Here is a 10,135-nt window from a genome sequence, read left to right on the forward strand (position 1 = left end):
CTCTGTACCAGTCAATTCCTGATAATAGAGTATTTGTTTTCCCTTCTACCTCTCAATGTCTGCTATGGAAGAGAGGGGTTACTCTGAACCTGTAAGTTTCTGGTACTTGAGTCTTTATCTGTCTGCTTCATTAAGTACCTGTCAGCTTCTATTATGTGCATGCGAGTTTCAATCTGAATCTGTCAGTCAATGGAATGAGAGTTTGTTTTTTTCTTTTTAACTGAAAGTGTCTGGTATGTGACTTTGGAATTAATTCTGTATCTGTTTGTTTCTGGTATGTGCAGGTGGGTTGCAGTCTGTACCTACCAGTTTCTGTTATGTGAGTGAGGATTTTAATCAGTACCTACCAGTTTCTGGTATGTGAGTGTGTGTTTTACTTTATACATGTCTGCTCTGGGATGCAAGTGTGGGTTATGAAATGTATCTGTCAATCTCTGGGCTGTTATTAGGGCTTTGCTCGTTGTCTGACTGTTTCTGGTATGTGAGTATGGGTTTGCTTCTGTAACTCTCAGTTTCTGGTATGCTGGTTGGGTTTTAGGCTTTAACTGTCAGTCTCTGCGATGTGAGTGTGGGCTTTTCCATATCTGTCACTCTACAAATACAGAGTAAAGTCCATACTCACATCTCAGTTACAGATGTGTCAGTGTTGATTTTACCCTGTACCTGTCATGTCAGTCTCAGGTACGATAAGTGAATGTGATTCTTCTCAATCTATTATTCTCTGTGTCTCTCGGTCTCTGGTAATGTTTGTGAATGTGAGATTATTTCTGTATCTGGTAAGTTTCTGCTACTGTTTGCGAGTGTGGTGTTGATTATGTATCTGTTACACTGGTAATGTGAGTGAGTGGGGGATTCGTTATGTAATTGGCAGTCTCATGTATTGGACTATTCTTGCTCTGTGTGACTTTTGGACTCCATTCCTTCTCCACCTTAAGTAGGCCAATGCTAGTTTGATTTTATCTGTGACTGTCTCAGGAGGAGGTTTGGTTCAGTCCATTACCTCTGATTGTCTGGTCTTGTATGTTGGCTGTTGGGTTTGATAGTCTGTGTACAGCCAGCAGTGTGGATTGACACAGTGTCAGTGTCTATCTGTTCGTGTGTGTGAGTAAAGGAGTGAAAATATATCTGCCTGTCAGAGCGATATGTTTGGACTTTGAAACAACATCTTATTCTACTGCTGCAAGTGACTGTGAGATTCATAATGTATCTCTGGGAATTCGGATCACTGTGGGACTGATTGCTTCTGCTGCCTGTGATAATAGGATTGAGGGCAGTTCTGTGTCTCTGCGCTCTGTGTGTGAGAAGGAGCTTTCTGACTGTCCCTTGTGTTCCGGATGGAGGAAAGATCACACTTATTTTGGCTCGTTGTAGTAGTTTGCTACGAGATTAATACAAGAACAATATAAGTTATAATATATGGATTGGTGTCGCTAGAATATAAAAATAAAGTTATATTAATGTGTTTGTTTATAATGAAGTAATGTATCTTCAGAGGGGAAATCGCGATACAAACATTGTCTGACCTCACTGCAGTACAGCGGCACGCAGATTCTCCACGCCAGGTGTGTAGGACGGTTCTATAATAATTATCAGCATCCAGACACAACCCAAACCCAGCTCTGGACCATGAATGGGACCATCCGATTGGCACAGTCCAGGTTTATATCTCCCAGACCCAAGGGTCTATATATAAAATTCTGGATCGCTTCCTGCAAGATAGCCAGAGGTACCTGGTCTGTACAAATAATTGTTTTCAGTCTATTGAAACCGAGTTGAGGGCCTGTGTAGATAAAAGACTGCCACAGAACCCGTATCCATATGAATTTGACAGAGTGTATCCATATGTATTTGCCGGAGCGACAATGTATCTTTCGATCACCAGCAACACCTTTCTGGAGAACACAACGCACCGAAACAAAATAACCGATCATTGAAATGTATTCTTTCACACTTCTCACCTGGTGCCTGCAATAGATGCACTTTGTGAAACTCCTCACATCCTCACAGTCAGGCTGTGTTTCCACTGTTCCCTGTCCTAGAACAACAGACACGGTGAGATTGCAAATGATTCAGGAACATTCACTCCTGATTTGGGGGAAGAAAGCAGCAATGATTTGAAAGAGCGAGGTGATGTACTTTCTCTGTTACCTTACACTGTACGCAGAGCCCGAGAAAGGCCTCACCCTTCCCCTACTCTCTCCATGTTCCGGAACTGGTTCCCGCTCCAATCTGTCTCTTACAAAGAGCCCCCGGTTGCCGCTAAACTTACCCCGACTCAAAGCCCATCTGTGGACACAGTCCCAATGCGATGTGCTGCTGTGAGGAGGCTGCTGTTTGCTCCCTTACTCGGGCCCGTGATATCTCCGCTCCCTGATGTGTTCAGCGATCATCAGCCGAGCACAGAGGAAACGCCCCCTGCTGGCAGAGCTGGGGGAGGGGAGCTCGCAGGACACTTCCTGTCACTTTAAACACTGTGTGGAGAGGGGGAGGAGCAGGCAAGTGTTTATCACGCATGCTCAGACCTGTCTTCCTGAACCTCAAATTAAATAAGCACCAACAACAACTTAAATCTATATAGCGCCTTTAACGCAATATATCGTCCCAATCAGCTTCACAGGAGCGTTATCAAAGAAACATTGATACCGAGACAGATAAGGAGATATTAGAAGAGTAGGAAGTGACTCTGGAAACACGTCAGTTGCTGCCGGTGAGTGTGAGAGCGACGCGAATCCTGTCCCTTAGAGCGATTTGTTCCCCCAATACTGTATGGAACAATGGAGAGGAACAGGCTCTGTCAATCTCAGACACTGAACTGCTGGTGAGTGGTGTTAGATCCGTGGTTCAGTGGATAAATAATTACACGGATGCTGTACATAAACAAATCACAGGTCTTTACTGGAGGAGGGTCATCTCTAGACTGGGGTACAGAGGCATGCGCACAGCTTATATACCAGTGTGGTTACTGCCGGTACTACAGTATACAGGAGCTGTAAAAGTAGTTCTGACTTAAAGCACATACACTACAATTCCTCCCTTTTTATATTAATAATATCCCCTTAATATTCAAATAACAATTGCATTTTTACATGTATATTCAATAACAAAAGTCCATTTATAGATTCAGTCTTTGGGGCGGCTTCCTGACCCTTTCGGGATAGCGCCTTTCCGGAGGTTCTTGTTCTTGGTGCAGAGGTGATTCTGACCCCTTTTCATCGGGTAGGTCATCGGGTTCCACTGCTACTGGGTCTGAAGTAGATGCTCCCGGTATGTCGGGTTCATCCACAGGTACTCGAGACATGGGGTTGACGCCTTCCTGTGATGCTAAGATCTGATCGACATGGCGTCTCACAATGTTCTCCCCGACATCCACTGTGTACATTAATGGCTGCTGCCTTGTACATATCGTTCTGGGTTGCCACTTCTCTGTTCGATAGTCACGGGCCAAGACTGGTTGCCCTAGATTGAAGTTCCTTGTCGGCTTCTCGTTGATGTGCTGGAATTGTTTGTCCTCAAAATTTCTTCGCACATTTGGTCTGAGCATGTCCAGATGAGATCACAACCTTCGATTAAAGAACATCATGGCTGGGGTCTGATTGGTAACTGCATGTGTCGCGTTTCGGTAGGCTGATAAGAAATTGTCCATCATATGCTGTAGTGGAATTTCCTCATCGCACATGGCCTTTATCGCCTTCTTAAAGGTTTGTACGAACCTCTCAGCCAATCCATTGGTGGCTGGATAATACGGGGCAGATGTGTAATGCCTTACCCCATTCCTTTTCATGAATTTTTGGAACTCGTCGGACACAAACTTTGGTCCATTATCAGAGCAGATCTGGTCTGGCAAACCGTTTCTGGCAAATATGGTCCGTAGGGCTGCAATCGTTTTCTCTGTAGTGGTTGAAGACATCTTTATCACCTCAGGCCACTTTGAATGAGCATCCACTGCTATTAAGAACATTGAGTCCATGAATGGACCAGCGAAATCAATGTGCACCCGTTGCCATGGAGAGGAGGGCCACTCCCATGGGTGCAGAGGGGCATGTGGTGTTGCATTTTGGACCTTCTGGCATACTAAGCAGCTTTTAGTTAGGTCTTCAATTTGTTGATCGATTCCCGGCCACCGCACATAAGCCCTAGCAAGGCTTTTCATTTTCACTCCCCCCAGATGACCTTCATGTAGCTCCTTTAGCACTCTCTCCCTTAACTTGGGTGGAATCACCACTCTGGATCCACACATCACTGTCCCCTGCCATACTGACAGCTGTTCTCTTCTGGATGAGAATGCTGGCAACAGTGAGTCGCCATGTGTTGGCCATCCCCTCACCGTCAATTCATATACCCGTGACAGCGTCGGATCATTGCTGGTCTCCTTCTCTATATCCGTGTTTGTTACTGGCAATCGTTCAATTATCGATGAATAAAATATCTCGATAGGGTCCACTGCTGGTGCTTCCTCCACCGTAGGCAGTGGCAGGCACGATAGCCCATCAGCGTTCCCATTGTGTTTCTTGCCTTTATATTTTATTTCATATTGATTCGCCCCTAGAAACAGGGACCATCTTTGTAACCGCTGTGCAGTCATTACTGGCACGCCCTTCTTAGGATTTAAGATGGAGACAACTGGTTGGTGGTCAGTCAGCAAGGTGAACATCTGCCCATGCAGATAATGGTTGAATTTTTTTACTCCCCATACTAGGCTGAGGGCCTCCCTGTCAATCTGGGCATAGTTGCGCTCGGCTGAGGGTAGTGACCGAGACGCAAAGGCTACTGGCCTCACCAACCCATCTAGGAATTTGTGCGACAGCACCGCTCCAATGCCGTAGGGTGATGCATCACATGCCAAACGAATTGGTAGTGCTGGGTTGAAATGGGCCAACACCTCTTTTGATGTGATCAATTCATTAAACTTCTAGAAAGCTCATCTACGTTCGTCATCACACTTCCATGGTACCCCTGTTTGCAGTAGGGTGTTCTGCGGGTGTAATACCATAGACAAATTTGGTAAGAACTTGTGGTAATAGTTTACCAGCCCGAGGAACGACCTCAGTTGTGACACATTTTCCGGTTCTGGAGCCTTGACTACTGCCTCAATCTTGTCAGGGGACTTATGTAACCCCTCTTCATCGATGACGTGGCCATAATACGAGATCTGTTTCTGGAAAAACTCGCACTTGTGGCGATTAGCTCGTAGCCCATATTCCTTTAATCTGGCGAGCACCTTCTCCAAGTTAGCGAGGTGATCACCGTCATTTTCGCCCGTGACCAAGATGTCGTCCAAATAACACTGGGTCCCTGGAATCCCTTGCAGGACCTGATCCATCGCCCTTTGCCAGATAGCCGGAGCCGAGGCTACTCCAAACACCAGCCGGTTGTATTGATAGAGACCTTTATGGGTGTTGATCATAAGGTAATGTTTCGAAGCTTCTTCTACCTCCATTTGCAAGTACGACTGGGCTAGATCAATTTTAGTGAAGCGTTTACCACCAGATAGGAAGGCGAAAATAGCCTCGATTCGTGGAAGCAGATATTGCACCGTGTGAAGGACTGGGTTCACTGTCACCTTAAAATCCCCACAGATGCGGACCTTCTTTGGTCCCCCAGGCGTATTACTCAACAACCTCTTCATTACAGGAACGATGGGTGTAGCCCACTCGCTCCAGTCCACTTTGGACAGTACTCCTGAACGTTCCAATCCTTCGAGCTCTGCTTCAACCGCTGGTCTGATCACATAAGGCACTGGTCTGGCCTTCAGAAACTTTGGGCTGGCATTATCCTCTATTTTAATTGTTGCTGTTATTCCTTTTAGTGTTCCTAGTCCCTCCTGGAACACTTCTTTTGCGTCAGTTAGCATTTTGACAGTTGTCCAGGTGTGACGTCATCATCCTTTTTGGCCTCCACCTTCAGTGCATGTATGGAATGCCAATCTAAATGTAGCTTCCGGATCCATTCACGTCCTTGCAGTGGTGGTCCTCCATTTGGCAACACATATATATCCATTTCAAGTATTTCCTGACATTTATATGTCACTTTCACCCTTATTTTTCCTTTGGGGTAGACTTTTTGCCCCGTATATATCTTCAAGACAATCTCTGTAGCTTTCAAGGGTTTGTGTGAAAATAGCCGCTTGTAGTCTCTTTGATTTATGACTGTTAGAGCTGACCCTGTGTCCAATTCCATTTCCACTTGGACTCCGTCTATCTTGAGTGTAACCCAGATAGTCTGGTGATCCTCCATTTCGGTTACATTATGTAGTTTCAGACAACCCAGCTCCTTGCTTCTGGAGTCTGTGTCACTTTTCTGTTCGTCTGAACCGCTGTCCATCACCTGGTGTACCTTTTTGTACTTCTCCTTTTCTTCCCAGACCTGCAGACTCTTGCTATGTGTCCTGCTTTCCCACACTGTCTGCACATTTGGTCCTTGAACCAACAATCTTTCTGGTCATGTGTTTTTCTGCCGCAGCGATAGCACTTCCCTGTTCCATAGGTCATTTCGTTGGTGCCATATTCTTGCAGTCTCCGTTGTATCTCTGCAACGCCCCTTGTGGCTGCTTCATGTGATACTGCCATATTGAAAGCTTTGTCCAGCGTAAGGTCCTTTTCTGACAGAAGCCGTTTCTGGGTTCCTTCACTTTGTAGCCCACACACAAACTTGTCCCTTAACGTGTCTGCTAGTCCCGCTCCAAACTGGCAGTATTTCAATAGCTTGTGCAGTTTCGTTAGGTACTCAGCATTGCTTTCATCTTTGTGTTGGTTCCTTTTATGGAACTTAAATTGTTCTGCTGTCAGCAGCGGTGCGGGGTTTAAGTGGTCCTGTAGGATTTCTACTATGCTTTCAAAATTCTTGTTTACCGGCTTCTCTGGGGTTATTAGATTTCAAAGTAACCCATAAGTTTTTGCACGCATGGAATTTAACAGAACCAATGCTTTATTAGCATCTGGCACTTCATTCGCCCTGCAGTACACCTCAATACATTCCACATATGTCGCCCAATCTTCAACTTCATTGTCGAATGTAGAGATACTGCCACTCTTCGGCATCCTTGGCTGTGCGTTAACTATCCCTAATGGCGTCTCCTGCGCTTCCCCTTCTTCTCCGCTGGCACAAAATGGCATCTCCTGCACTTTCCTTCCTTCCCGCGCTCGCCCGTTTTCTCCGCTGTGGCATCGCAAAATGGCGTCTCCCGCACTCTTCCTTCTTCTCTGCGGCTCAATGGCTCCTCCCACGCTCTCCCTGCTTCTCCGCGGCTCAATGGTGCATCCCGCGCTCTCCCTGCTTCTCCGCGCCTCAATGACATCTCTCCTTGCTTCACCACGCAGACCCTGATCAGCCCGTGATCCCTGGCTCTGCTCTGCGCATTCTTCTGTTGATATTTGTCGACGCCGCTCAGTCTAGAACCCGGCTGTTCTTACCCTCTCTCTCTCTCTGGCTTGCAGTATTTTTCCTCGACGCTGCTCGGTGATCAACCCCCGGCTGCGCCCTGCTCTCTTCACCCTCTTTCTTACCCCGTCGACGCTGCCCGGCTCTCTCTCTCTGCCATCGGTCGGCTCCAGCCGCCGCTGCTCGGGAAGGGTCTGCTCTGGACCTGTCGTCAGTCTCTTACTGCTCGTTGTGGCTGGGGAATCAAGCCCGGCTCTCCACAGCCTCCCCAGTGAAGTTGGATCTCTGCCTGACTGCTGGGCGGTTGCTCGCGGTCGACGCCCGTGTTCCTGGACTCGACTATTTTTTTTTGTGTTGCAGGTAGATTCGCATCAACACTCGTCGCCACTGTTAGATCCCTGGTTCAGTGGATAAATAATTACACGGATGCTGCACATAAACAAATAACAGGTCTTTACTGGAGGAGGGTCATCTCTAGACTTGGGTACAGAGGCTTGCGCGCAGATTATATACCAGTGTGGTTACTGCCGGTACTACTGTATACAGGAGCTGTAAAAAGTAGTTCTGACTTAAAGCACCTACACTACAAGTGGGGAGTTTAATCAGTCTCTGCCTGTCTCTGTTTGGTGAGTAGGCAACAGATGCCAGACATAGAAACATAGAAGATAGGAGCAGGAGTAGGCCATTCGATCCCTCGAGCCTGCTCCACCATTCAATGCGGTTATGGCTGATCATCCAAGTTCAGTACCCGGTCCCTGCTTTCTCCCCATACCCCTTGATCCTTAAGAAATATATACAACTCCTTCTTGAATATATTTAATGTATTGGCCTCTACTGCCTTCTGTGGTAGAGAATTCCACAGGTTCACCACTCTCTGGGTGAAGAAATTTCTCCTCATTTCTGTCCTAAAACTCCTACCCCTTATCCTTAGACTGTGACACATGATTCTGGACTGCCCGACCATCGGGAACTTCCTTCCTGCATCTAGTCTGTCCAGTCCTGTCAGAATTTTATAAGTTTCAATGAGATCCTCTCTCATTCTTCTAAACTCCAACGAGTACAAGCCCAATTGACCCAATCTCTCCTCCTACGTCATTCCTGCCATCCCAGGTATCAGTCTGGTGGATCTTCGCTGAACTCCTTCCATGGCAAGTACATCCTCCCTCAGATAAGGCGACCAAAACTGCACACAATACTGAAGATGTGGTCTCACCAAGGCCCTGTACAACTGCAGCAAGATATCCTTGTTCCTGTACTCAAACCCTCTCGCTATGAAGGCCAACATACCATTTACCTTCTTAACGGCCTGCTGCACCTGCATGCTTACCTTCAGCGACTGGTGCACAAGGACACCCAGTCAAGTTCCCGGGCTGGTGAGACTGTCACCCCATGTGTCTGTCTCTGTGACTTGTGCACAGGATCAATCCCCAGTCAGCAAACCCCCCAGCCCTGCCAGTTATATCTGGATCGATGCTGAACCTCTCCGTTTTCGGTCCATTGAATCCGAGTTTAAGCCATGTGTGGTAAACAGAATGTCTCACTATTTCTGTGAATAATACTATATTCTAAAAGCAGGCTAGGATACACACAGACAAACTGTGACACGTTCCTGCGCCTAAATCTTTCTAACTGAGAGTGCCTGGGCCGCCTGTATCAGAGTACGAACATTAAGGCTGATACCATCTCTCTCTCTCTCTCTCTCTCATTGCTGTCTCCGGGTGTTGAGAATGGAATGCTTCAGACACTAGTTGCTCTGTTCAGTTCCTCGGGTTCGGAGGAGGAGAGAGAGAGGCTAGAGGGGCGGTGAGATCCTCATTTCTATTTTCATATAAATCAAACATATTTCTGCCTGCAAACAATATAGTACCGTCAAACCAGACATGAGTGAACACAGCCACAGCTGTGATTGGCTCCTGCCCCTGAATCTGGGGAACAGACACTGTGAGGAACTCCAACTAACCCCGAGAATCGGCAGCACAGGCCGAGCGGAGAGGAAAACCTGTCAAGTGAACTGTAAATCTGGGAACAGATTGTGCTGTGAATGAGCAGAGTGAACATTGTGTCAGCGAGAGTGTGTTAAAGGGGCGGGGGGGTTAGACTAATGTCACTGTGTTTGTGTGTCCGCTCTCATTGCCGGATTTCAGAGACCCTCTTGTGTAAAATTCAAAGATTTCCCTGTCATAGGATCGCCCTGCCCCCCTGCTCAGCCCTGCAGTGGGAATTAAACGTGAAGCTTTATTTGATTTCAAATTTCAGCCGGAAAACAGAGAACATGTCGGCGATGGGGTGAGCGAGCGCGATCAGTGCAGCAATGAAACAGCTTTAAATCGAAATTGCTGCCTTTACTTCTGATGAAACATTCTCGGCAGCAGACATCCCGGTCTTCGAGACAGAAAGAGGCCAGTCTGGGAATGTGGAGTGCCCGAGTTTAATTGGAATCGGAGAGTTAATGAGGAGAGAGAAACACAGAGAGGCTGGAGGGCCGGGAGCTGACAGCAGGATGTCTCCGCCCCGTCCGCTCGCTGCCTTTAAGTTGCTCTGTGTCGCCGCCTCTCGTTTCATTCCTGACCCAGCTCTGACTGTCAGAGAGATTTTCTACAGAGTCGCGGACATGACTGAGACTGCAGCCGTCGAAACGGCTCCTCCTGCCGCCGCCGCTCAAACCAAGGCTCCCAGCAAGAAGAAGAAGGCGGCTCCCCGCTCCAAGCCAGCCGGTCCCACGTTGGGCGAGCAGATCCTCGAGGTTGTGGCGAGTGGC

The sequence above is a fragment of the Somniosus microcephalus genome, unplaced genomic scaffold, assembly GCF_052327205.1.
Source record: "Somniosus microcephalus isolate GS21.2 unplaced genomic scaffold, FLI_Smic_1.0 unresolved_chr5, whole genome shotgun sequence".
NCBI lineage: Eukaryota > Metazoa > Chordata > Chondrichthyes > Squaliformes > Somniosidae > Somniosus > Somniosus microcephalus.